General features: G+C 34.2%; 1 non-coding gene across 1 annotated transcript; it reads right to left on the minus strand.

Moving 5' to 3' along the window:
* Positions 1-24,184: 24,184 nt before the first annotated feature.
* LOC112650602 (U6 spliceosomal RNA) lies at positions 24,185-24,286 on the minus strand. Its single transcript, XR_003130309.1, has one exon. It is a non-coding gene; the product is annotated as a U6 spliceosomal RNA (small nuclear RNA).
* Positions 24,287-27,858: the final 3,572 nt, after the last annotated feature.

Below are 27,858 nucleotides of genomic sequence, written 5' to 3' on the forward strand. Positions count from 1 at the left end.
TTAAAAGGATTTCTCCCAGTTTCTTTATTATAAAATTAGACTTTAATTCCCAATGCTTAATATTTGCATTCCCACAGCATATTTTTCCTAAACTAAGCATTTTTGGAGGAATATTTAATTATCTTTGTGAAATCTCTCTGCCCTCAATATTAGATGCCAACAATAAACAGCTATCCCTTATATTGAAGTTGGCTTGGTGAAACATGAGTTCTAGTGATAGAAAAATGTCCTAGGATACTGATCCTAACATTCATGCTCATTTATAAATTTTGAATTTGTGATAATTTAGGAATACATTTTCTCTGGCTTAAACAGGGAGGAGGAAGAAGAGAGAGGGTGAAACTCAGTGCTGTCCATGCATGAAATTGGCTTTGGTAATTGGCTTTGGCAGTACTAAGGTACTAAACTACATAGCTTCATGAAATGTGAGGCTGGGAAGAGAAGGGAATGCAGTAATGAGTCAGGCACTTTGACTTGTTCGACACAGCTTAGCGTTTATTACTGTTTCTTTCATTGCCCTGACGTAAACCAATGACCTTTATACTGGAATATATTTCATTGTGTTTCCTTATAACCCTTCCCTTTTCCACCTCTATTGCACCAAAACAAACAAACAAACAAACAAACAAACCACACACACACACACACACAAATTAGGTGATTCAAAGTATGAAATATACCTATGAATCCATGGAAAAGGGCTATTTTTAACTCCATTAAAACTTTGAGAAGCAGTCTTTATGACAAAAATGTGCCTTATTTATCTCAAGAAGTACAAACTAGGCCATTTATTATCAAGATGAGAAGTATAACTTCATTTCTTATAAGTTTAGATATTCTTAAACTTATTTTCTTTGAGGCAATTAAATAAACTAAAAGGAAAATAGAAATTTTGAGAGAAAAAAGATTTTTCCAAAAAAATGATCTTTCCCCCTCATTTTGCCATAAGGCATGTATGTAGGTTTGGAAGTTTTAAACTAATCACTAGGAACGCTTGGGTGGCTCAGCAGTTGAGCCTCTGCCTTTGGCTCAGGGCATGATCCCAGAGTTCTGGGATGGAATCCCACATTGGGCTCTCTGCATAGAGCTTGCTTCTCCCTCTGCTTATGTCTCTGCCTTCTCTCTTTATTTATAAATAAATAAATAATATTAAAAAATCAGAATGCTTGAAAATTAGGGCCCAGAATTTCACATTATTTTTTTTTAAAGATGTTATTTATTTATTCATGAGAGACACAGAGAGGCAGAGACAGAAGCAGGCTCTCTGCAGGGGGTACAGTGCAGGACTCAATCCCTAGACTCTGGGATCATGCCCTGAGCCAAAGGCAGACGCTCAACCACTGAGCCACCCAGGTGTCCCCAGAATTTCACATTCTTAACATGATTCTCAAGATATTAAAAAATCCCAGAAATTCTGAAAACTATAGATTTAAATGGATTATTCTTTCTTAAAGAAAAAATCCTATTGACATTATTCCACTGAGAATTATGAGACCTTTTTGTGTTCTGTATTTAATTCCTGAACTTTTTTTCAGATATTTATTTATTTATTTATTTATTTATTTATTTATTTATTCATGAGAGATAGAGAGAGAGAGGACAGAGAGGTGGAGACACAGGCAGAGGGAGAAGCAGGCTCCAAGCCGGGAGCCTGACGCGGGACTCGATACGGGGGCTCCAGGATTGCGCTCTGGGCCAAAGGCAGGCGCTTAACCACTGAGCCACCCAGGGATCCCCATGAACGTTTTTATATAATGAGAAAATGGAGAAATTTTATCAGAATTTTTTTTTTGTTTGTGTGTGAGAAAATCAAATGCAGGGATAAATTCAAGCTATCACACATCTCCTCCTCAAACTATAGCAGTGAAAATAATTGATAACAATGGAAAACCATGTAGAACTAGCAGAATTCGAACATAACATCAAAATCTCTGAGAACCAGAAAATGAATATAAAAATTGTATTGGTGGGACTGAAGTCACAGACTTTCTGTTATCTTGACCCACTACACGTAGAAGCAGCCAGAAATGGGATACCTTTAGGGTGAAGGTGACTAAAAGGACTCCAGACAAGACGAAAGTCAAGAAAAAAAGGCAGATGAAAATTAAATTTGTTGCTTGAAATTAGGGCTTTGGATGAGAATTTCTTGCAGAAAAGGGAAGCTAAAAAAAAAGTTCATTTCTGATCATTGTTAATAGCTACAGAATTTCCCACATTTCATTCAATAGGAAAAGTTAACATATATACCACTTCAGGATGAAGAACTGAAAGCCATTCTAATAGTGCATGACTGAATTTGTATTCAGCTCACATATTCTCAGTCTCATCAAGAGGCAGAGGCTGTCAAATGCTATAAAACTATAAAACCTAGTTTCATATGAGGTTAGGATCTGGGAAAAAACAGTTTCAAAATTAAGAGAGAGGGATAAACAAAGAGAAACACAGGGGATAAGAGAAAACATAGGTGAGTAGATTGTTGAGAGAGCATTGAGAATTTTCCCATAATAGTCCAAACTACATGAGGATATCTAATGCTGACAGTAAGAACCAACACGTTCAGAATTAAAACATAAACTTATTCCACATGAAATCAATTTTATGGTATAGTCTGACAAAAATGTCAAAATAAATAGGCTTAGAAATAAAATGCTCAATGAGGTAAATAAGAAATAGCTTCCATTTAAAAAGAATAAGAAATTATAAAAGAGTAGAAATGAAAGAACAGGTGGATTATAAAAGAACCAAATAAAATTCTTGGAAATTAAGAAAATATAATGAAGAAAATATTAATTAAAAACATGATAGATGAGGCAAACTCAAGAATGACTTAGTCAAAAAAAGAATTAGTGAATTGGAAGGGGGTACTGAGGAAAATATATAGAATGCAGAAGAGAAACATAATTAAAAATTTCAAAGTGTCTGTAAGAGATACAGAGAATAGATGGATAGGCATCAATACATGTGGTAGAGATGCACAGTTTGAGTAAATAATAGCTACACATATACAAAAATAAAGCCCTAAGTCATCAAATTTAAAGGAGATAGCACAATACAATATGATAAATATATCTACAAAAATAAATAAATACTTAGACACTGCTTGATTGAGGAACTTCAGGGTTAAAATGTGAAAATCTCAAAAACTTCCTGAGAGAATATTAGGCTATATAGAAAAGAATAGCAATTGGACCAACAACACCTTTCTTAGCAATAATTAATAGTAGAAGGTAAGAGAGTAGTATTTTTAATGTAGTGAGAAAAAATATTATCTTAGAATTACTTGAGAGAAAAAGAAGAATAAAAATATTTTAGACAAAGTATGAGTGTTTTTAACACATAGACTCTCACTAAGAGAATTGTGAAAAGATGTACCACAACAAAAAGAAAAGTAAACACAGATGAAATATATGGAAAAGAAAATAATGACAACCATAGAAGTTAATAAAAATTCAATTAAATATTGCTAAAAGAAATGATATCCACTAAATTTTATGTGTTAGAAAGATAAAAATAGCAAATAGAGATCCTCGCTTTTGTATCTCTCACTGAGTAGTAGTCATTATGCATGGAGTATTGTCAGGGAAGGATTGCAACGTTGGATCAGGCTGCATTCTTTGCCTGAAGGTAATCCTTCAAGATAGAATTGCATGCCATGAGTACCCAACACACCTGACAGGTGAGGTGATGTATGTAGAATGAGTACTTTGATCTTGAAAGAGGATCTGGATGATACATCACATCATCTGTATCATATGCAAATTTGTGAAGGAAACTTAAAACTTAGAGAAGGAAATACAGAGGACTGTATGTCATGAGGACAGACACATTTTTGGTGGAAAAAACCCCACCAGAAACTAATAAACCAGAAAGGAAAAAAATATATAACTTTAAGTATAATTTGAAACTCCTGCTTAACAAAGTTAAAGATAAGCTGTATCAGGGCAGACAAAACAGACAAAAAGATATCTGTAATGTATATAACTACTTATGGAGAGGACTCATTAGAATGTATTAGGTATATACAAATCAATAAGAAAAAAGATAGCACTCATAAAACACCTGGGTGGCTAGTAATCTTATGAAATGATATTGTGAAGGCACCAGTCTTATTGGCGCATCGAATTGTAACTTAGTGTAACTTAATCAACTCTTTAGAAACTTTAATCTCCAAATACAGTTATTGTTTGAAGTGCTGGGGGGTAGGTCTTAAATACATGAAATTTTGGAGAACACTATTCCGCTTATAACAGCAGGGAAATATTTAAAAGGCTGTGAGGATGCAGAGAAATGTACAGTAGAGTGCTCATAGAAATGTAAATTGGCAAACCCAAACAATTTGATAATAAGTTAATTTAAAGATGTGCTTACCTTCCATCCTGCAATTCTACTTTTATTTTTTTTAATTTTTTAATTTTTTAAAGATTTTATTTTTATTTATTTACTAGAGAGAGAGAGAGAGAGAGAGAGAGAGAGAGAGAGAGAGAGAGAGGCAGAGGGAGAAGCGGGCTCCACGCAGGGAGCCCGACGTGGGATTTGATTCCGGGTCTCCAGGGTCATGCCCTGGGCCGGAGACCGTGCTAAACCGCTGAGCCACCCGGGTCGCCCCCAATTCTACTTTTAAAGAAAAATTTTGCATTCATGGGCATGAGTTGATAGGTGTAGGAATTTCATCATGATATATACATATAGAACATCACTCAAAATAAATGATGTAGGGCTATGCAAAAACATAATATTAAATGAAAAGATAAGTTGTGGTGTTTTACATATATTATGCTGTCCCTAGAAAAGCTTTAAAAGGACACTATATATTGGTATGCCTACAAACACATAGAATAGCTTAAAATATATTTGCTATTGATAAACACTGAATTCAGGGTATTATTTGCATCTTGAGATTGAAAATGTGAGGGAATATGGATCATGGGTGGATACCCAGGTGTGGTAGGCAAAATAATGACCCCTCAAAGATTTTTCTGTCCTAAACCTTAATCTCCTTAAACCTCCCTGAATATGTCATATTATACGGCAAAGGGGAATTAAATTTGTAGATTAAGATTGCTAATCAGATGGCTTTAAAATAGGGAGATTATCTCAGAGAATCTGGGTAGGTCCAATATAATCACAAAGGTCTTTAAAAGTGAAAGAGAAGGCAGAAGGGTCAATATCAGAATAATGCAATATGAGAAAGATTTTTCTGGTATTGCTGGCTTTGAAAATGGAATGGGAACCAAGGAATGGAGGCAGCCTCTGAGAGTCGGAAAAGGTGAGGAAAGTGAATTCTCCTCTAGAACTTTCAGAAGGAACATAGCCTTATAAACACCTTATTTCTGCCCAGTGTGATCTGTGTCAAATTTTAGAGCAGATTTGTAAAAAAAGCAGCCAGATCCTGCATCTCCAAACTTTACTCAATATTTTGGATCCATGTATACCCTCATGGCAGAATTTTACTGTATGTTTTTGTATTATCCTCTTTGCTTTACGTTATTCTCCTTGTTTGCTTAATGGTTGGTGACTGAATTATCTTAAGTATTATCTGATCATGGCCTGTCTTTGTTTATAACCTAATGTAGGTACTTATAAAAGTAGAATCGTGCATTATGACCTCTTTTGCATCTGGCTAGTTGTATGTGATGGTAGTTTATTTTTTAAAAATTTGTGTGTTCCACCCTATGTTACAATTTATGTTTTCATTTTACTGTTGATAGTTATTTTGGTTGTTTCTAGCATTTGATAATAATAAATAATGAACATTCTTGAACATGCTTTTGGTATGCATTCATTTTTCTTGGATATACACTTAGAATTGGAATGGGTGGGTCATAACATCACCAGTATGGTTTTCTAAAGTAGTTTTACCAGTTTATACTCTAGTTACTAACACAGGAAAATTCTAGTTGCTCCATATTTTTACCAATACTTGGTGTGATCAATCATTTTTAATTTTAGCTATTGTGGTTGATGTGTAGAAATATTTCACTGTTGTTTTAATTTCACTTTTCTTGATGACTAATTATCTTTTCATATATGTAAGTAGTCTTTTGATAGCCTTTCTTATGTGTACCACTTTAAGAAATATACTCATTAAAAATTGAGGTGTCTGTCTCTTTTTAATGATTTTTAGGAGTTCTTTATATTTTCTGGATGTGAGCCCTTTTATCAGTTATATATTTTTTCTTTGTGGCTTAAATGTTCACTTTCTTAATTATGCTTTTGGATGGCTACATATCATAACTTTAATGAAATTCCATTTCTCAATTTTTTTCTTTAATGGTTAGTGATTTCTGTGTTCTTTTGTGAAAATTTTGCTCAGCCCAAGTTCATGACAATACTTTCCTGTTTTTTTTTTTTTTTTACTTTCCTGTTTTTTTCCTAAAAAGTTATTGTTTAACATTTAAGTCTATGATCCAAATCAAATTAATTTGTATATGATATGAAGTAGCCCTGATTCATACTTTTCCATTTATATTTTCAATTGCTCTAAGACTATTATTTAACCCTTCTTGTATTAAAAGTACAGTTACCCTTTAAAGTAAATTTGTGACCATTTATGTGTGAATGTGTTTCTGGACTCTAGTTTGTTCCAATGGTGTAGTTGTGTATCATTTTGCAAATACCACATAACCTAAATTACCATTACTTCCTGTTAGTCTTGAAGTCTGGTATCTTGAAATCTCAGATTCTGTTGTTTTCAAGATTGCCATGGCTACTTTAGGTCCTTTTAATTTTCACATTAATTTTAGAATCAACTTGTTGTTTCTCTCTCACATAATAACCATGCTGATATTAGGATTAGGATTGTACTGACTATAGATCAATTTGAAGAGAACTGATTTTTAACAATATTCAGCCTGTTAATCCATGAATTTTGCATATTTTTGCATTTATTTAAGGGTTCTTAAATTCCTCTCAAAATATTATGGTTTTTCACTGTAGAAATCTTTTATAGATTTCATTAGATTTATTCCTATATATTTTATATTTGGGTGCTAAGTAAATGTATTCTCTTTAAAATTACATCTTCCAATTGTTTCTTGCAAGTGTATAAACATACATTTTGTATATTGAACTCATATTTAGAGACCATTAATTCTATTTAATTATTAATTTACTTACTAATCCTAATAATTTATATTTCTTAGAGTTCCTATGCACTCAATCATGTCATCAATAACTATTGACAATATGATTTCTTCTTTTTCAATTTTAAAAGCTTTTTATTCATTTGTCTTGCATTATTGAAAGTATAATGTTGAATAGAAATGGTGATGTGGAGGGATGCCTGGGAGGCTCAGTGGTTGAGCGTCTGCCTTTGGCTCAGGGCATGATCCTGGAGTCCCTGGATCGAGTCTCGCATCAGACTTCCTGCATAGAGCCTGCTTCTCCTTCTGCCCATGTCTCTGCCTCTATTTGTGTCTCTCATGAATATATAAAATCTTAAAAAAAAAAAAAGAAATGGTGATGTGGATATCCTTATCATATTTCTTATCTAAAAAGGAAAAGAATGTGATATTTTGCCATTAAGATGCTGACTGTAGGATTTTCAGATTTAGATAGTTTCCTTCTATTACTAGTATGCTAAGAGCTTATATCATGAACAAGTTTTAGTTTTTATCCAATAACTATTATGCATATATTAAAATGATAATTTTTTTATTCTGTTAAAATTGTGAATTATACTGATTGATTTTCACATGTTAATCCAAACTTCCCCTCCTTGGTAATGATATATTTTATATGTTGCTGACTTCAACTTAGTAATGTCTTGTTTGAGGTCTTTGCATTTATTTTTATAGGTCATATTGGCTTATGTTTTCCTTTTATGTAAAGTCCCTGACAGGTTTTGGTATCAGGGATATACTGGTAACTGGGACAATGAGAAGTATTTTCCCTTTTTGTATTCTTTGGAAGAGTTTGCATGAAATTTATGTGTTTTTTTTTTCCCCTAGTGTTTGATAGAATTCACTACTGAAGCCAGTTGGACCTAGGGTATTCTTTGTGGGAATTTTTTAAAAAAGCATCATTGAGACATAAATTGAGGATACAGTAAATTATAGAAATTGCAAAATATTTTGATATTTTGACATATGTATGTACTACTGAAACCATCACTTGTGAAATTTTGTCTTGATCCTTTGAAATTCCTCCCCTCTGACTCTTTCCACTTCCCTGACCCCAACAGCTATCAATATGCTTTCTGTAACTATGTATTAGTTTATATTTTCTAGAATTTTATATGAATGGACTCATGCATTATGTACTCTTTTTAGCTTGGCTTCTTTCATTCAGCATAATCACTTAGATATTCATCATGTTGAAGTGTGTAACAATGGTTTGTTCTTTTGTATTGCTGGGTAGTATTCCATTGTACAGTTATATTACATTAATTCATTTAATGCTGGGTTGCTTTCAGTTTTTGCTTATTATGAATAAATTTACTATGAACTTTTGTGTGTAAGACTTTGTATGGTCATTTGCTTTTATTTTTTTGGGGCATATACCAAGGAGTACAATGACTAAATCAAATCATCGGTGAGTATATAAAGTTTTAGAAAGTGCTAAACTGTTTTCCAAAGGTGTTCTGTTATTTATATTCCTACCAGCAGTGTGGGATAGTTCCAGTTTATCCACATCTTCATGAACATTTAGAATACAGTTATCATTACTGTTTTAATGCAGTCTTTTAATTTTAGCATTTATGGAATTATCCTTTGGTTTCAATTGATTGGTTTACTCATTGTTATGGGTAATATTATCCACCTTCTTTGTGCAACTGGTAATCTTTGGCAGGGTGTCAGATATTGTGAATTTTGTCTTTTTATTTCCAGAGAATTTTCTCTTCTTATAAATATTCTTGACCTTTTGTTTGGGATGCAATTAAATTTCTTGGAAATAGTTTGATCCTTTTAGGTGTTGCTTTTAAGATTTATGAGGTAGGACTGGAGACATGTTCAGTCTAGAGCTAAATTTTCCTCACTCCTGAGATTAACCCATTTGTGTACTCACTGCCCCATGAATCATAATTTTTCCTTTACATTTTTTTTTTTACTAATAAGAGGCACTATTTTTGGACTGGTATAAACATCAGGCATTATTACCTCAACCTTTTTGGCTTTCTTTCCTTGGACTCAGTTTCCTCATGCTAATCACACTCAGCTGAAAACTTGGAGGGGACTGTATAATTGTCCAACATTCTTTTTATTGCTCTTTCCTCTCTGGTACTCTTTCCAGCAAACTCTCACTAACTTGGTGTCTCCAGACTTCCAACACTTCCTCTTCATCTCAGGAAGTCTAATGGACTCTACCTTGGTTTCCCCTTCCCAAACAGATGCCTAGAAACTCTGTAAAAGCAGTAAGTTGGTGTAATGGTAGGACTGACTGATCACATTGTGTTTGATTTCCCAGTGATCCTTGTCCTTTGGCCTGATGTCCAGTATCTTGAAAACTGTCATTTCATATATTTTGTTCTTTTTTGGTTGATATAAGTAGAAGGTAAACCATAAGTGGTTGTCTGTGAGAAAGGTTTTAATTGCAAATTAAATTTATTTAATTGATAAATGATGATTTAGATATTTTTCTTATTTCAACTTGGCTGTTTTATGGTTTTCAGAGTTCTTCCATTTGAATTAAATTTTAAATTTATTGGAGTAAAGTTGTTCATTATAGCCCCCTGTTCCTTTTTTATATTAACAATTTTTAGTAAGTAAGGTTGCCTCTTTATATTGATTTTGATACTATGAGATCGCTCCCTTCTGTCTCCCTGAAAGGTCCTACAGGGGCTAATTAATTATAGTATTTTAGAGTCCTTCTCTATTCAGCCCAATATGTAAATAATCTTTGGCTCTGCTTCTGCTTTTTTCCCCTCTTGATTATTGGTTTCATTTATTTACCTTTTCATAAGACTTTTAGGGATTTTTCTATGCACTTAAAAGCCTCTTGATCTAGCTTCCCAGTTTGCCATTCTACTTTAGGACTCAGCAAATGGGGAAAATTTGGCTCAAATTTTTTGCTTCACCACTTTCTAATCTGCTCTGCCAACCTCACTGGCTGCCAAATGCTCTGCTATAGAGTCTTTCTACCTGGGAAAAGGCTGATCTTCAGCCACGGCCAGCATCAGAAAATGCCCTCAGAGAAAGAAATGGTAAGAAGTGTTTCTTCGCATAGTGTATTAGTCTGCTCTGGCTGCTTTGACAAATTACCACAAATTAGGTGATTTAAACAAGATAAATTTATTTTCCCACATTTCTGGAGGCTAGGTCCTCTTTAATGACTTCATTTTAATTTGATTACATTTGCAAAGTCGTTGTTTTGAAATAAGGTCACATTCATAGGTACTATAAGTTAAGACTTCCACATCTCTTTTTGAGGGACACAATATATCCCATAATTCTGAGGAAGGACCTTTTTCCTCTGGAATTTTAATTCATCTAGTGTTCTTTGCTTTCAGATTCTCCAATTTTCCATATGAAAAAATCATGTCAATGTATCCATTTTTTTTCCTACTTGCTGCCAGCTACAACTTACTATATCCACTTAGAAACAAGTCTGTTGGTATTTTAGAATCCATTTTCATAGCCTTTGTACAGAGTGTTAGTTTATTCCAGATTTTGACAATAGTTTGAATCTTAATTCAGTTTTTGGTTTTGTGAATTTTCATATTTGTGCTTCCATGAGTATCTTAGTGAACCTATGATAGAGCTTTAGGAAGGGGCAGTTGGCTATTTTATAGAAGCTGGTATTAGAGTATTTTCTATGTTTCAGACACTGTATTAAACACTTAAAAGGCATTATATAATTGAATTTACACAAGTTTATAAAAGAGTTACATTGATCAAATGTCCTTTAACTGTGGATTTTGTGATAATTATAGGTCATATTAAGACATTGACTTGATATTTGGTATATGAGGATTCCAAATAAATTTAGATGTTACATCAGAATATTACAGCTGTGCTTAAAAGTACAGTGCTTATCTTATTGTATTAGCTGTATAGAGTTTTATATTTTTTGCTAGAATATGCGCTGCTTTAGGACAGAGACCAAATCTTACCCGTTTTTATATTACCAATACCTAGCATCACATAATAGCTATAGTGCTTTTTGGTAGATAAAAATGGAAAATATTAAATATTATATAGCTTTTTAATTATATCATAATAGTGTATTTGATAATATGAATGATTCTTGAGTTTGTAATAAAACTTCTGTACATAATTGGGAAGTATTGAACATACCTGCTGTCATCCCCATTCTTTTTTTTTTTTTTTTTTGATAGTCACAGAGAGAGAGGCAGAGACATAGGCAGAGGGAGAAGCAGGCTCCATGCACCGGGAGCCTGATGTGGGATTCGATCCTGGGTCTCCAGGATCGCGCCCTGGGCCAAAGGCAGGCGCCAAACCGCTGCGCCACCCAGGGATCCCTGTCATCCCCATTCTTGTGCCCAGGATAGACATCACTAATCAGTTAGAGGACTCTTTCCCTCTATAGTTGAATATAGCCAACAATTATCTCTTTAACCGTGCAGTTTGAGCAGCCACTGCCAAATTATATTAGTTTACCTATTCGTAGAATATTACTTACCACTTCCAGTATAGTAGTAGGAGCAGTGGCCTAGGTGTCTGGAAACATGGGATAAAGCCTGGCTTTTACCCCTAGCATAGCACTTACTTCGTATATATACAGATGGTATCTATTGAATTAAATGATTTGTCATATAAGATTTTAGAAGATTATACTTGATGCTCCTTTTTGTTCATGTAGTCTATAATTCTTGATAATGGATGTATAAGTGTTTTGAAAGCCAAAAGGGTACATTTCTAAGGGACTATTTTTTAATTCTGGCTAGATTATCACTATGAAGCTGCAGAAGCAGAAGAGACCTTTATTGAAATTAAAGCTACATAACTGGTGTCAGGGTTGGATTTTTCAGTAGGCAGTCAAAAGTTAGAGTGAAGACTACAGAGTTTTGTCGGACTAAATAATGATCATTTACATAGCTATGTGAGGCCACCCTTAGCCAGTTTATTTTAAAAGTACTTGCTTAATGTTGACTCTTGATTTTGGCTCAGGTCATGATCTCAGGGTCATGGGCTGGAGCTCTGCAATGGGCTCAGCACTGGGCATGGAGCCTGCTTAAGATTCTCTTTCTCCCTCTGCCTCTACCTCTTACTGCTCACACTTGGGCGCTGTCTCTCTTTCTCTCTTAAAAAAAACAAAGAACTAAAGTACTTGCTTAATAATTCTAACATATACATAGCACCCTTATCTGTCAATGATACATTGGTCCTTCCCTTATCCCCTTTTCTTTGGAATATTGGTAAAATGATATTTGGTTCTTATCTAGCAAAAAACACTCCTTTGTTGCTACTCTGTACCAATGATTCGGTTAGAACTGGTATCTAATTAACAATTAATTATTAATTATGCATATGGATGCAGGCAACGATGATCTTAATGCATTTTGTGTTATTTTTTTCTAGAACATTATGGTTTAAATCTGTTGTAAATGGATTAATTTTCAGGTTTCTTTTTTTTTAATTTTCAGGTTTCTTTATTTCTTCAAAAGTCAGGCCACTAAATAGAATATTTTTTGACTTGTACATCCTGCTGTCACTTTGAATCTTACATCTGCATCTTAAAAAACTCAAATAGCATAATAACTATGCTGGTGATCTTGAGCACTTTTTAAAGCTTTTCTTCTGTTAATGGAGTACATTACCTGCTTTCTTTTTGACTGTAAAAGATACAGGTCAACAAAGAGATAGCAAGATGCATATCATTGCGTATTTCCTTCATTGTCACCTGTTGCTGAGGGCATTGTCAGATGTGAAAAAGAAAAAGAAAATAAATACATATAAACAAACTAAAAAAAAAAAAAATAAAAAAAATAAAATCAGATAATTGTGATGGTTGCACACCCTTGTGAGTATAGGCTAAGACCACTTAGTATATTGTATATTTTGAAGGGGTGAGTTTTATGGTATATGGATTATATCTTGATAAAGCTGTTATTAACAAATGGGTTTGGATTTTTGTGTATGTGGTTTATGGGCAACTAAAGAATGACAGATCAAGAGTTGAATGGAGATGAATTTGAATATGTGGATACTGAAGAAGGTCAACGGAGATTAAGTATTGAAATCCTTATTTGACTGAAGAAAATTCAAGTGTAACATATATACAGGAAAGCACATAAGTATTAACTGTTGGCCAATGAATTATCATGAACTGAACATATTGTGTTATTAGTATCCCGGTATAGAAACACCATATGCATCACCTCCTGTCACCATTCTAACCTCTAATACCATGTCTTGCCCATCTTTGAACTGTATATAAATAAAGTTGTATGATATACTCTCAAAAAAAAAAAAAAAAAAAAAGAAAATGACTGCTTCTTTTCATTACCTTTTCCCTTCTTTTAAAATAAGATACCTGTCTGGTGTGCTGGTGTGTGTTTGTAGCAAAAATCATTCATGGTGTGTGTGTGTGCGCGCGCGTGTGAGAGCGTGTGTGAGAAGCACAATGAGAGAGAAAGCTTAAAAGATATGTGTATCCCTTTTACTTTCCTTAGGCAAAACTGTTTCCCTATTTTGTCTTAGATCATCTCAGTTTTAACAGCAAGTTCTAAATCATGACTTTTGGAACAATACATTTTCAAGCAGAATTTATGCCATAACTTTCTAGTTTTATGGAGTTTCTGGGCTTGTCAACTTGTGGACGTGTGAGAAGTATGTTATATTCAAAATGATAGGTGCCTTTATCCATGTGTTAAATTTCAATTTCTGTATATAACTGCACAATAAATACACAGTCTTTGTTGTTTAGAAAGCAGCAACATTTCTTCTTTTTGAGATTGAACTTTGGGCTTCACATATTGGTAGAATATTAGGGTTACAACACCTTTCAAGATTATTTCTTTAACATTTCTATTTTACAGATGAGAGAATTGCAGATAGTAGCAAGCAAATGATGATAGTAGCAAGCAAAGATCTCACTGCTTCAGTAGTGACAAGGACCCTATAAAATACTAGATTTCTGATATATCTCATGCAACTTCATAGGATTTCCATACACATCTCCAGAAATGAGCCTCAGGTTCTCCCTGCACTCCCCCACCCCTACGTCCCATGGAAATAGGATTATAACTTGAAGTTTCCCTGAGTTTTGTAGTTTAAAAAGAAATCTCTGTTCCCACTCTATGATCCAGTGGAAAGAGCATTTATTTGGAGTCATTTATTTGATCATTTGTATTGAATGCCTTCTCTGTGCCAAGCATGAGACCAGCAGGACCTGGGAATACAAAAGTGAATGAGAGATAAGATCCTGGTGTTTATAGTCCGTTTGAACTTCTGATTTTGCCACTTACCAGTTGTCTATCCTAGGCAAATCATTTCATCTCTCTGAAAGTCCACTTTCAGATCTTTAAGATAAGGGCTAATTCTAGTTTCTAAAGCTGTGAGGATTAATTAAGATTGAAAAAAAGGTAAATGTCTTGGCACATTTTTAACAAATAGTAGGCATTCATTCAACAAATGTTCATATCTTCCCTCCTACATGTAAGGGTTACTAAGAAAATCAAATACGATAATGAACATGAAAATGCTTTGTGAATTGGAAATGCAGTTATAGACAAAGTTAGAATTTTAGGGAGTCAACATATATTAACACTTTCTTCACCTTGCAAGTTCAAGTCAAAAGAAAAGAGGCAGATATCTCAAGACCAAAGTGGCAACCTAATTACAGGTTAAAGCTGTACTGAAGATTGTAGTTTTGATGTGCTTCCCAATGCTTTAGTCTAGAATTAACTTTACCCACTCAGGCATACTCAGGCAAGGGTAGGTGAAAGTCTTACCCACTGGGACAGGTGACCTACTGGAAGGCAGAGAGCAAAGAGAAGAATGCACCTTGTACAGAGGCTAAGAGAACCCTGGAGCAGAGCCGCACATGGACAATTCTGTTTTCAAACACACCAGTCACGTAAGTCACTCCACCTACCTTATGGTGGGAAGGAAATTGAAAGTGCTATTTTTGGGGGAAGGCTTTCTGCATGGAAAGGAAAAACAGGGACAGAAAATAATAAGTTTCTCCAATAGATACACACACTGTTGTGAAGAAACTCCATCCAGCCTCCCTCCTCCACCCATTCTTAAGGTTTTGGAAATGGTTATCTCATATATTAAAATACTATTACTGTTGAAAACTCTTTTACCAGCTTATGATATGTTCAGTGAAAAATGCAGATTAGAAAATTCTGCTATATTTCAGTGCGTAATATATTCTGTGTACACAATGTATATTGTATGCATGGTGTGTGTATGTTTGTATACTAAAAGAATGTAGATTTATAGAGGACATGGGTAGTGATACTACATTAAAGCGCTTAATGTGACCATTTTCAGGTGCGATTATGGAGGACAATTATGCTTTTCATACTTTTTAGAATTTCTGAATGATGTATTTTCAAAAAGTTGATAGTCTCCTTCCCCTTCAAAAAAACTAAAAAAAAGCGCAAAAAACAAACCTAGCCATATTGTTTCTTCTCCTCTAATTTTCGCAGAGTTTTATAATTTTTCCTTTTCAATTACATTCAATACAAGTGATCTAACAAACTCATTTTGTACATTTAATATTGATGGAAGAAAAATTCACCTGAATACTAATCAAATATTAAATTGCAAATTGCAAATATAGGTGACATTGTCATTCCTAAATACTCATCTTTTAATTATTTGTGAATAATGATAAGTCCTGAAGGTAAGGTCAACAATTCTAATTCCTTTTCTTCATTAGCATCTTTTCACAGTTTTAAGAGCTATCTGTATTTATAATTTTGTGAAATATATGTTCATATTCTTTGCCTGTATTTTCTATTGTTTTTTGACATTCTTGTCAAGATGCAGACGCTCTTTGTATACTAGAGAAATATTAGAAACATATTTGTATATTACAGAAATGTTAGTCCATTGTAATATGAATTAAAATATTTTCTCACTTTGTTATTTTGCTGATTATCTTTTGACATAACTTTTGGTGAGCTTTTTGTTATACAGATTTTATTCTTAAACTTAGGCCCATTTTTACATCTTTGTTTTTTATAGCTTCTCTGTTTTGTATACTTAAAAAGGCTTCTACTTCTGGGCTATAAAGGCAGTTTTCCCCTATAGTTTACTCTGAACTAATATGTTTTCATTTTTACATTTAAATGCTAATACACTTCAACGTTTATTAGGATAAGGTATGGTATATAGATGCAATTATTTTTTTCCCCAGATGACTATCCAGATTTACAACATTATTATGGAACAAGAGTCATTGCCTTATCTTTGTTTTATACTAAATTTTTGTATGCACGTGTATTTATTTCCTGACTTCTATTTTGTCTTCAAGGTTCATTTTTTTAAAGTTGTCATACTTTAAAAGTTATGTTGTTATATTTTGTATTTTGTAATATGATGAGTTAAGTGTCATCTCTTTGCTCCCAGAGTACAGCCTAGAAGTGAACTCAAGAGTTGGTGTTTTGCTGGAAAAATCACACATAGATCTATCATCTTTTATTCCAACAACTTCAGCAGTTTCTTTGTTTTGGTCAATATTATAGCTTTTGCTATCTTGGAAATGTGCCACTTGAAATGACATTTAGTCAAGCGCCTATGATGCAATTGATCTTTCAATTATTAGCAATCTGGAATGCAGCTGGCTTTCAAGTAGAAGGAAAAGTCAAGGCTAGGCAACTTCCTCCTGTAAAATTGATTGTTATCACAGGGAGGCAGGGACAGAACAAGGGAACTTAGGAGGAATATACATCCTTGTTGTCTTTTGATGAGACAACTTTTCAGTATCTATTTAAATTGAGAAATAATTGCATCTTTCTCAATTAGAAAAGCCTAGTGGTGGTACGTACCGTCATAGACATTTAGAATGAGATGCCAAATTTGTGTGTATAGGTATGTGACATGCTAGGTATTTGAAATAGATCATTCCAAGTAGTGCAGGAGGTCAAAATGATTACATAATCATTCCAGGAAATGGGAACATTTCCATTGTTCTAATTTGGTTAGTTTAAGTAGCACTAAGTAGTATACCTGAAACTAATGTAGCAACTGTGTGTGTCAGCTATACTCCAATAATAATCATAAAAAAGTAGTTGTTGAACAGAAAAGAAATAAGGGTATGGAAGATGATACCAGCTATTAACATTACATTATAATTGTGAAATGATAGTAGTGGTCCTTTGAGTGTTGGGATTACAGATTATCAGTATTTTTAGTTCTCTGATTTTTGTGTTTTTTTTTCTAAATTTTTTTATGATCAATGAAAAATGCAATACTTTTTTATTTTTAAATTTTTTTAAATTTTTTTATTTGTTTATGATAGTCACATAGAGAGAGAGAGAGAGAGAGGCAGAGACACAGGCAGAGGGAGAAGCAGGCTCCATGAACCGGGAGCCCGACGTGGAACTTGATCCCGGGTCTTCAGGATCGCGCCCTGGGCCAAAGGCAGGCGCCAAACTGCTGCGCCACCCAGGGATCCCTACTTTTTGCTTTTTCAGGGAAGGTGAGGAGAACATTTAAGTTGTACCTTCTTAGCAAATTTCAGTGGTAGAATGCAGTGTTATTAATTATAGTCACTGTGTTATATACTAAATCCTCAGACGTCATTCATCTTATAACTGAAAGTTTGTACCCTTTAACTAGCTTCTCCCTATTTCCCCCAATTCCAGTTCCTGAAACTACTTTTCTATTTTTCTATTTCTATGAATATAGAAATGAATGCTGTGATGAACATGGGAGTAGATATAGCTTTCTGAGATAATGGTTTTGTTTCCTTTGGATATATACCCAGAAGTGGGATTACTAGATCATATGGTAGTTCCATTTTTAATTTTTAAGGAACCTCTATTGTGTTTCCCCCAGTGGCAGTACCAGCTTACATTCTCACCAAAGAGTGCATGAGATAGAATTCCCTTTCTTCCACATCTTCACCAGCATTTATTTCTTGCCTTTTTGATGATTGCCATTCTAGCATATGTCAGGTATTTTGATTTGCATTTCTCTGATGATTAGTGGTGTGCATATTTTTACAGATCTGTTGGCCATTTGTATGTCTTCTTTGGAAAAAATGTCTATTCAGGTCATTTGCCTATCTTCAAATTGTATTATTTACTTTTTTTTTTTTTTTTTTTTTGCTATTTATTGGTTTGAATGAGATCTTTATATATTCAGGATGTTAACCTCTTATCAGATCTATGGTTTGGAAATATTTTCTCTGATTCCATGGGTTACTTTTTCATTTTGTTGCTGGTTAAGTTTGCTGAGCAGAGCTTTTTAGTTTGACATAGTCTCACTAGTTTATTTTTGCTTTTATTAACTGCTTTTTTATATATCCGAAAATTATTGCTCAGACCAATGTCAGAGAGTTTTTTTCCTGTATTGTCTTCTAGGAATTTTACAAAGTCAGATTTTATATTTAATCCTTTAATCCAGTTTGAGTTAATTTTTGTGAATTGTGTGATATAGGGGCTCTATTTTTTTCTTTTGTGAATATCTAGTTTTCCCAATACCATTACATAATTTATTTTTGAACATTAAACCAAGTCTTGAATACCTGAAGTAAAAATCCCACTTGGTTATGATCTATAATTCTTTTTATACATTATTGGATTCAATTTGCTAACGTTTATTGAAAATTTTTCATATATGTTCATGATAGTCATTGGTCTGTAGTTTGTTAGTAATACCTTTATCTGGTTTTAATATTAGGATAATGCTGTCCTGGGACGCCTGGGTGGCTCAGCGGTTGAGTGTCTGCCTTTGGCTCAGGGCCTGATCCTGGAGTCCCGGGATCAAGTTCTGTATCGGGCTCCCTGCATGGAGCCTACTTCTCCCTCTGCCTGTGTCTCTGCCTCTCTCTGTGTCTTTCATGAATAAATGAATAAAATCTTAAAAAAAAAAAAAAGGATAATGCTGTCCTCACAGAATGAGGAAGAAAGCTGCTATTACTAAATTCCTAATCTCTACTCTTTGTTTCGCCTCTTTGCTGACTGCTCCCTTTTCCCCTTATATCACCTTGCTATATACCACTCTGATTAGATTCATTCACTTTCAAGATAATATTTTTTAAAAGTCTTTGCATTTAGCAAATTTTACTCAAGATTTGGCATCCAAGAGGGGGATTTATGCACAATGCAACACAGCATAGCACAGCATACAACTCAAATTTATATTAGACATCTTTTGTCTTAAATACCCTTCTACTATCTCAAATAATGTGAACTTTTTTTCCCCCCTATTTGTTTCACCTCATCTATCCCTGGACTTTAGTGTACTACAGGATCGTTCCTTCTTGTCTCTTCTTAGCTTTATTTCCAAAAAAATTCAGTTTTCTTCAGTAATTTCTGGGCCTATGTTTGTATATTAGTTGGAGGAGGCTGATATTGCTTGCTTAATAAAATAAGCATTTAATATTTATGTTATAGTTTGCTGTGGGTCCACATAGAGGCTCTGCCCCATGCAGTCCTTCAGGGTATCAGGCACCTTTCATGTATTGGCTCTACATCTCTTTGGACAAATGAGATAAAGAATTCAAAGGATGGCCCAAGAGATTTTAGGGTCAGGCCTAAAATTATCATTTGTCACTCTCTCTTGCATTCTACTATTCAGAACTTATTCACTAATTACAGGAGAGGGTGCAAAATGCTGTTTATGTGCTCCAGAGAAAATTAAATTTTCTTTGATGAATATATAGGATCCTTTCTGTCAAACTCCAGAAAAATATTAGGTTGATCTGCTAAATACAAGCCTAATCTGGATCTCTCCTTTACTAATATTTTAGCAAAAAAAAAAAAAAATCCTTTCTTATCCATGAACTTACCATCTTAAGCAGGCCTTCTTGTTTGATATGACAATACCAAGTCCCTTAGAAAGAAGAGGCTCTCATCAATTTTGTTTGTTTTATTGTTTGTTTATTTAAGTGTCTTAAACTGCTCTTTTTATTGCTTCTGTACTTATCCTAATTTATGCCATATGCATATACTTTGGTACTTTTAAATTTTTCACTAATAATAATCAAGGGATCTTTTCTCATAGATTGATGCTATCTTCTGGACTCTGAAATGATACCAACTGCACTTAGATCTGATTTTAACTTAATAGGCTCACTGTTAAGGTCTCTAGAGCTTCTTGATTATAGCTAGAAATCTGGTCATACATTTTGTGAAAGCCCACTTTCCTTATTGTCCCCTAAGGAGTCCCCAGTCACCTTTTTCAGTTTGTCAGCTACTTTCTTTATTTTTATTTCTTACCTGTTTCTGAGTTATTCCCTTTAGCTACCTTGATTTCTTGTTCCTCTTTTTTTTTTTAAACTTTGATTGCTCCCCATATTCCCATAATCAACTGGGTGGTTGTTTATCACTACTTATACATTCAGTACCCCAGAGTGAAAGGAGTTAATGAATACTTCAATTACATCTGTTTGCTCCCCCTTCCCTGACCTTCCCATTAATTTTGGTCTCCCAGTGTGTTTTCTACATTATGGTTGCATTTTGTGCAATTTTGTTTTTCAGAATTTTAATATATGAATCAGTTTGACTTTGAAATCACTGTTTTGTGACAGTCTTTATTAAGCATTTTTGGGATCAGCCAATGCTATACAGATAAAGATTATTTAAAATTGAACTCAGGAAAGGATTTCTATGGACACAGTATGATTTGAAGAGATTAAATCCCAATAATCTAGGAGAAGCAATAAAACATTTTGTTGAAATTTAGATTTTTAAATATAAAATATCTCTCAAATGAAGCTCTTTCAATGCATACATCAGTTAAGAGTCTGGCTGCTTCTGCTGGTGGGGTTATCTCTTTTTCTTTAAAATAATGGGTTGAATGTAATGTGTGAGCTTAGTAGAGTTACCAATGTAACAAAATGATTGAAAATAAGGTTTAAAAAATCTTTCTTGGGGTGGTGGTCATTTTATGAGGGGTAATTTCTTTGAAGGATATGGATAGAGAACTATTTCTTGCCCAGTGAGTATATGGAGTAGCTAACACTTTTATCTCATTGAGAGTAATAGATACATGGTTTATTGGCAAGCTTTCCCTTCCCCAGTGTTATAGAATTTACCAGAGTTAAGCTATGAGCACATTACAGGGGCCTGGCCATTTTGGCCATTTTGATGGATTTAGAGTTGCATGTGCGACCCAAACACAGCCAATAAGAGCTCCACCAAAAATGTTTGCTGGAACTTTCAGGAAAAAGTACATCCTCCACCCCTTAGTTGCTATGTTTTAAGCTGGAGCTGCCGGGAGCTCTTGTTGCCATCACATGGAGAGAGCTCTGCCTAAGGACAACAGAATGAGGAAAGCAGAACCAAGAGTGAGAAAGAGAAAATTTACTGATGACATTTTTGAAGCCCTATTTTAATGGAGTCTAAAGTCAGCACCTCTTAGATTTCTCAGGAATGTGAAATATTAAGGTACCTTTTCATTTAAGCTAGTTTTGGTTAGTTTTTTCACTGTCAACTAAAAGTGTACCAACTGAATCACTGATTACCTAGATTTTTTTTTAATAATATAACCAAATTAGAATATTCTTTCTAGTAGGGCAAAAAAGGCCCTTCTCTATATTATTCAACATTCTATCTCTATCACAAATTACAGTGACTGGCACAGAGATGTGTTTTAAATATTTATGGAATGAATAAATGATTAATTTAATTAGTTCAATTTAATTTAATAATTTAGTTCAAGTTGTGGGGCACCTATTTTGTGCAAGGCCTTATCTCAGGAGCTGGTAAGATGATAAAAGGAATCAGAGGGATAGATCTCTTTAGTTTCTGATTTTGTGCAGGCAATGAGGTATAATAATAATTTAAGGCAGAGTAAAGAAAGGGCTAACGGGAATGAATGTTGTATGTTAAAGAGTAGCCAAGGCATCAGAGGGCTCTATACTCAGATTGCCTGGATTTGAATCAAGCTATACGCTTGTTAACTGAGTAACTTTGGGTACATTACTTAAACTCAGTTTTCTTATCCATAAAATGGGGGTAATATTGTATGTTTTTTATAGATTTGTCATGAGGATAAATCAATATATTATACTTAAAATGATTGAAATACCTAAAATATCTTAAGTATTCAGTAACTTTTAGTTATTTTTATTTCAGCAAACAGAGATGGCTGCAACACGATTTAAATATTGAAACAAGAGAGAATTGGAAATCATGTAACTCTTGGAAGATGAATACTGCTTATATCACAAGTCAGTATCAAATATTAACAAAACCACACATACATGTGAAATACAAAATGATAGCAAAATCTTACTTAAGTGTACTGTTAGTTAGATTTATGCAATAGTGGATTTATTTTAGAGGAGATGAGTTAAGACATGCATCCTTGCTAAATGGGAGAAAGGAAGGACCTCTACATTATATTTTTAAGATTTAATAAGAACCAATTTAGCATTTTAAACCCAAAGTGCTAATGACAATGTTGTATTCTTTTGTTTTGTTTGTAGAGAGGGAGAGAAGTGGGGGAGAGGCAGAGGAAGAGGGAGAGAGAGAATCTTAGGCCCAGAGCTCAGCTAGAGCCCAACATGGGGCTTGATCTAATGACCCTGAGATCATGACCTGAGCTAGAAATCAAGAGTTGGATGCTTAACTGAATGAGCCACTCAGGTGCCCCAACAATTTTGTTGTTTTTCTTCTAGATATTCTGCAAGAGGAAAGGAAAAAAAAGTTCGAAGATAAGTATGTTTAATGGTCTGCTATAAGGTGGATATGCATAAGATGAAGTATTATATAGAATTAGATAGAGATGGGCTTCTAGATTCATTAATATACAATGCTTAAACGTCATAAAATTTGATGAAAGTTTTCAAAGCCTCGTTTAGAAATAAAAGTCCTTTTATGTCACAAAATGCTTTTATAAATACTTTTATTCTTTTTTACTTTAATCTGTACTTCATAGTAAAATAGTAACTTCAAGAGGTTCTCTGGGTATAAAGGAAAACAGAGGCCCATTAATGGGGGAAAAAGTTGCTTCAAATATGCTTAGTACTGCTGGCCTACATATTTCAGAAATATGGGGGGGGGGGCATTTCCACCTAATTCAGGGTTCTTACGGAGAGAATGAAGCAGCATGGTATGGCAAACAACATGTGTTGTGGAAATCTTAACAAAAATAGTTTAAAGTTGTCTGACTTTGGGCTATAATAGCCTTTCTGAGCCCAAGATTCCCCAGGAGTAGAAAGTAGGTCACATTAACTTCATAGTGTTTTTGTGGGGATTAGAGAGAATATTTACAAGGTGGCACTCATGGTTTTTGGTATGTGGTAGGTGATGAACATATGATAGCTATTCTTATAAATAATATATTACTTCCAGTTATTAAAAAAATAAATACATCAACTAGATTTTATATAGTAATAGGAAATATAAACATAGCAAAATAAAAATAAAAAAATGGATGACTGCTAGAAATTCAAAGGCAGAAAGATATGAATAAACAAAATTGTAGAGACAAGTGCTTGTAACAAATTGTGAGATTTCAGTAGATGTTGTTGAGTCTTAGCCAATGTTATCATGATGAATAGGCATGTTCAGCATTGCGGCTTAACTTTTTCATTATTCCAGCCTGTTCCAAAGGTAAAAGGATGGGGGCTTTCCAGACAAAGATTATGACAGTGAAATAGCCATCCTCCACGTTTTCTTCTCAAGCTGTATGCCTTTTTTATTTAACCTATGAAATAAATAAAAGTCTAGTTTCTTCTAGGAACCAGAATTCCTGTCTTAGCATTCTCAATCCAACTTTCTGCCCTTGTTCCTACAGCCTTTTCTGGCCTCGTCTCCTCAACTTCCAACTTGCCTAAATTCCCTTCTTGTTTGTTTAATAAAAAGTTCTCTCACCTTCTCAAAACTGTGGTTCCTCGGGGCACTCTTAATCCACTTCACACCTTGGAAACAACATGGCCCTCCTTGAAAATTATAGAATATATATATATATATAAAAAGAAAATTATAGAATATACACTGGGAAGTCCAATGCAGTTATCTTCTGGCCTTAAGCCCTCTTCATTGTCTTATACTGAAACAGATAAAATCCCCAGATTTATATTTTAACATATATAATTTTATTCACTGGCCCTGGGTTAACCTTAAGAAGTCATAATTTTTTCTTCTTTTTCTTTTTTAATGGAACACTTAATGAATTTGTGTGTTATCTGTTTGTAGGAACCATGCTAATCTCTGTATCATTCCAATTTTAGCATATATCCTGCTGAAGTGGGCCTCCTCTTCTCTTCCCTCTCCTTCCCTTTTTTCCTTTTTTCTTTCTTTTCTTCTTTTCTTTTCTTTTCTTTTCTTAAAAAACTCTTAAGCAGATACACACTTTTTCCTTTTTTTGTTTTTTGTTTTTCTTTCTTCCCTGGAAAAAATCTTGCAAAGCAAGTCCAGCATATAAAAAAGCTGCTTTTGTTAAGGGATATGTGGATATGTGACTGCTCTTTGATTCCCATTACTTCTGTGGTCCCTACTGTAGTAGATCCCAGGAGCCCTAGGCCTGGGGAAACACATATGAAAACACTCGAGTTTGTGAAATGAATTATTAACTGGAATTCTAAAGACTCAAGTTTTAGCTTTAGTTCTAATATTAAATTTGCATGTGTCACTGATAGGGTTAATTGTTTTACCTGTAAAACAAAGGTTTAGAACAGTGGTTCTCAATTTTGACTGCATGTTAGAATCACCTGGGGAGCTTTTAAAAATCCTGATGCTTAGGCCTCACTCTCTACCAATTAAATTAGAATCTCTGGGGCGTGACCCAGGCAACAGGCATTTTTTAAAACTCCCAAGGTGATTCCAATTTGCAACCAAGTTTCAAAACCTCCAAAGATTTTTTTTTTCTCCAAAGAATTTTTGAGCAATAATGTTCCATAAGTCTGTGGGGCTGTGGAGCTTGTTTTGGTAGACGTTGTTAAAATGTGCAGAGTCTATTTATGGATAAATAGTACTCAGTGAGGAGCTGGGACAAAGTGGGCATAAGGATTGGAAAGTAGGAAAAAAAGTTTTTTGACAAAACACTTAACTTGTTATATCCCCCATGGGAGTGATTTTAACTTCCTGTAAAGTGACACTCTCAACTGAGAAATCGTATTTAAATGCAATGTTATTATTTTTATACCAATACCAACACCATTTGCTAATATGATCAGTCAAGAATTACACCTAAATGTTTTATTCACAAAGGAAATAGAAAAGGCAAATTGACTACTGAAATGTAAAATATGGTTAATATTTCTCAGTTGGTGGTACAGCTTGAAGATAGATTGAAGCAACATGTTGATAACAATGGAATCTCTGATACTGAGGTGCTGTGTTAAAAGCGCATCCATCAAAAAGGCAAACAAAAAACCCCCCCAGGATTACTGCTATGAGCTTCTTGTCAGTTATGAAAAACTGTTGTTTCAACAGTTTTCAAATTAGGAAAAAAAAATTCACAGTATTGGTAAGCAATTGATCCTAAAAAATATACAAATTGGTTGACAATATCTAGGCTATAATCTCCAAAGTGAAATGAATTTATTATGATTGGATAAATTACAATGAATACCAAATAGTTTAAAAATGACAGCACAGTTAGAGCAAAATGATTCATATTACATATGTTAGATGTATAACTAAACAGAAATGCCTTTTCATTTTCTTACTACCAAGGCCATTTACATATTTTGTCTCACATTTGTGCAGCTAATAGGTGTTCAAGATTTGTGTGCTTTGATCTCCTCTTTTAACAGAGTAGCTCTTTTCTGGAAGTTGGTGACCTTTAGATAAAAGAAAAAATGCAGTTATCACTTATGGCAGGGCGATATATTAATAATTTTATACCTTGTTCCTAGGCTTTTTGCTGGAATAGATCTTTCTACAGCAGAATAAAAAAAATAATTTTACACATTTTCTGGCTGAAAGTTAAATCAGTATTTAGTGTTTTTGTGTTCTAGTTCTTCTTACCCTAGGGAAAAGTTTACATAAGCTTTCTTTATGTGGAAGTGTCCCTAAAGGTTGGGCAATAAGCCCCAACATTGACTTGACAGATGAGGAGAAAGTCCACAGAGATGATTTGGCAACATAGAATGGGGCCAGTAGCAGCATTGGCTACCTGTGAATGAGCTATGTTAACAAGGACAGTGACTACTTTTAGCAATGGCCATGAATGACCACTGATTGAGAATTTGCTCTATTTTTCTTTGACTTTGTAAGTTCTGATATCTTGGTACAATATAAAATGAATGAACGAATGGAAAGACGGGGGAGGAAGGAGGTAGGTGAAAGGGAGAGAAAGGCATGCAGGGGAGTGGAATATAGTGAAACACAAAAGATTATTGATGTTGGTCTTTTCACCAAACTTGGTCAGTAGAGACTGGGAACTGATATGATTTGATTTAGAGAATTTAAAAGCCACATAACATTTCCCATACTTTATGTTTTACATAGCACAATTCTTAACTGTCACATGCCTTTGAAAATGTAAATTGGCACAAATAAAGCTCAATATTTGGTTATTAGTGAGTTACTCTTTTTTGAGAACAAATATGTAAAGCACCTCTATGAATCTTCTCAGTTTACCCAGTTCCATAATGATTGGATTCTACTCTGAACTTAAATTACTTATTGTCTATACCATTCATTTCATGACTTAATATATTTTTTTTTATTTTTTTTGTTTGGTTGTCTTATCATTTAACTCACATTTTTATTAACTATGTAGATTTTAAATTTCTACTGTAATAGGAACTACCTGAAAAGAGAAATTGGACAAGGGAATGTGTGAACATTGCTCTAGACTGTGTTAAGAGTAGGAACTAACAACACCATGTATCCATGTGTTTTCAGCAACCAATACAGGACAGACATGGAAAGTACCTATTTTTTGAATGACTGCATGAATAGATGATAGGGTAATACAGAACGAAGGCACATATGCACAAATCCACTTGAAAAGTTGATGCATTCATATCTCAGGAATGATTAGTCTGTTACACCTAGATATGAATTTCTAGTTCAGCACAATATGTGCTTTTTACTAATACCAGTGTGATTAATGTCACTAATACGGGAACTTGGATCAGACCTCACAAATGATAAGGCCACTTCTTAATTTTTTAACCAAGACTCATATTCTGTATTTATTTTTCTCTTTTCTGCAAAAGTGATGATAGCAATTCTCCCACCAATATTCACACTCCATTTTCATTCAAGCTCCAACTCTTAAGCTCTGTCATTTCTAAGAGTTTATATCTTCAGTTGCCCCAAGCCATCCTATCATGCCACTTCAGTTTATCTCAGGTAGATATGAAAGATGAAATCTAGAGGTTCTTTCGGTGGAAAAAATGTTAGAAGCTTCTTGTATAGTATTTCTGTGACAGTTTAATTTTTTGGCAATTCTCCCATTGAGATATGGAGTCTTGGTCCTCTGCCCTTGTATCTGGGTGGACTAGTGACTGCTAAAACTAAGACAGTTGAGGCAGAAGAGATACTCTATGGCTTGTCAGAACAGAGCATAAAAGGCTATGGGGGTTCTGACTTGTTTGTTAGAACAAGGAGATGCCATGTGGGAAGCCTAACTGCTGAGGGCCCAGGCTGAAGAGGCGACGCATACAGGTGCTCAGTTAATCATCTCACCTGAGGCCATCTTTGCAGCCATCCATTTCAAGGTGTTACACGTGTGTGTGAAGGCATTCACGTTGAAAGTGGCTCTCTAGTTTCAGCTGTCCTAACTCTAGCTATTTGAATTACTCGCAGCTGAGGCCCAAAATATCAAATAGCAGAAACAAACTATACTCTGAATTTTTGACTCACAGTCT

Source organism: Canis lupus, chromosome 11, assembly GCF_003254725.2.
Source record: "Canis lupus dingo isolate Sandy chromosome 11, ASM325472v2, whole genome shotgun sequence".
NCBI lineage: Eukaryota > Metazoa > Chordata > Mammalia > Carnivora > Canidae > Canis > Canis lupus.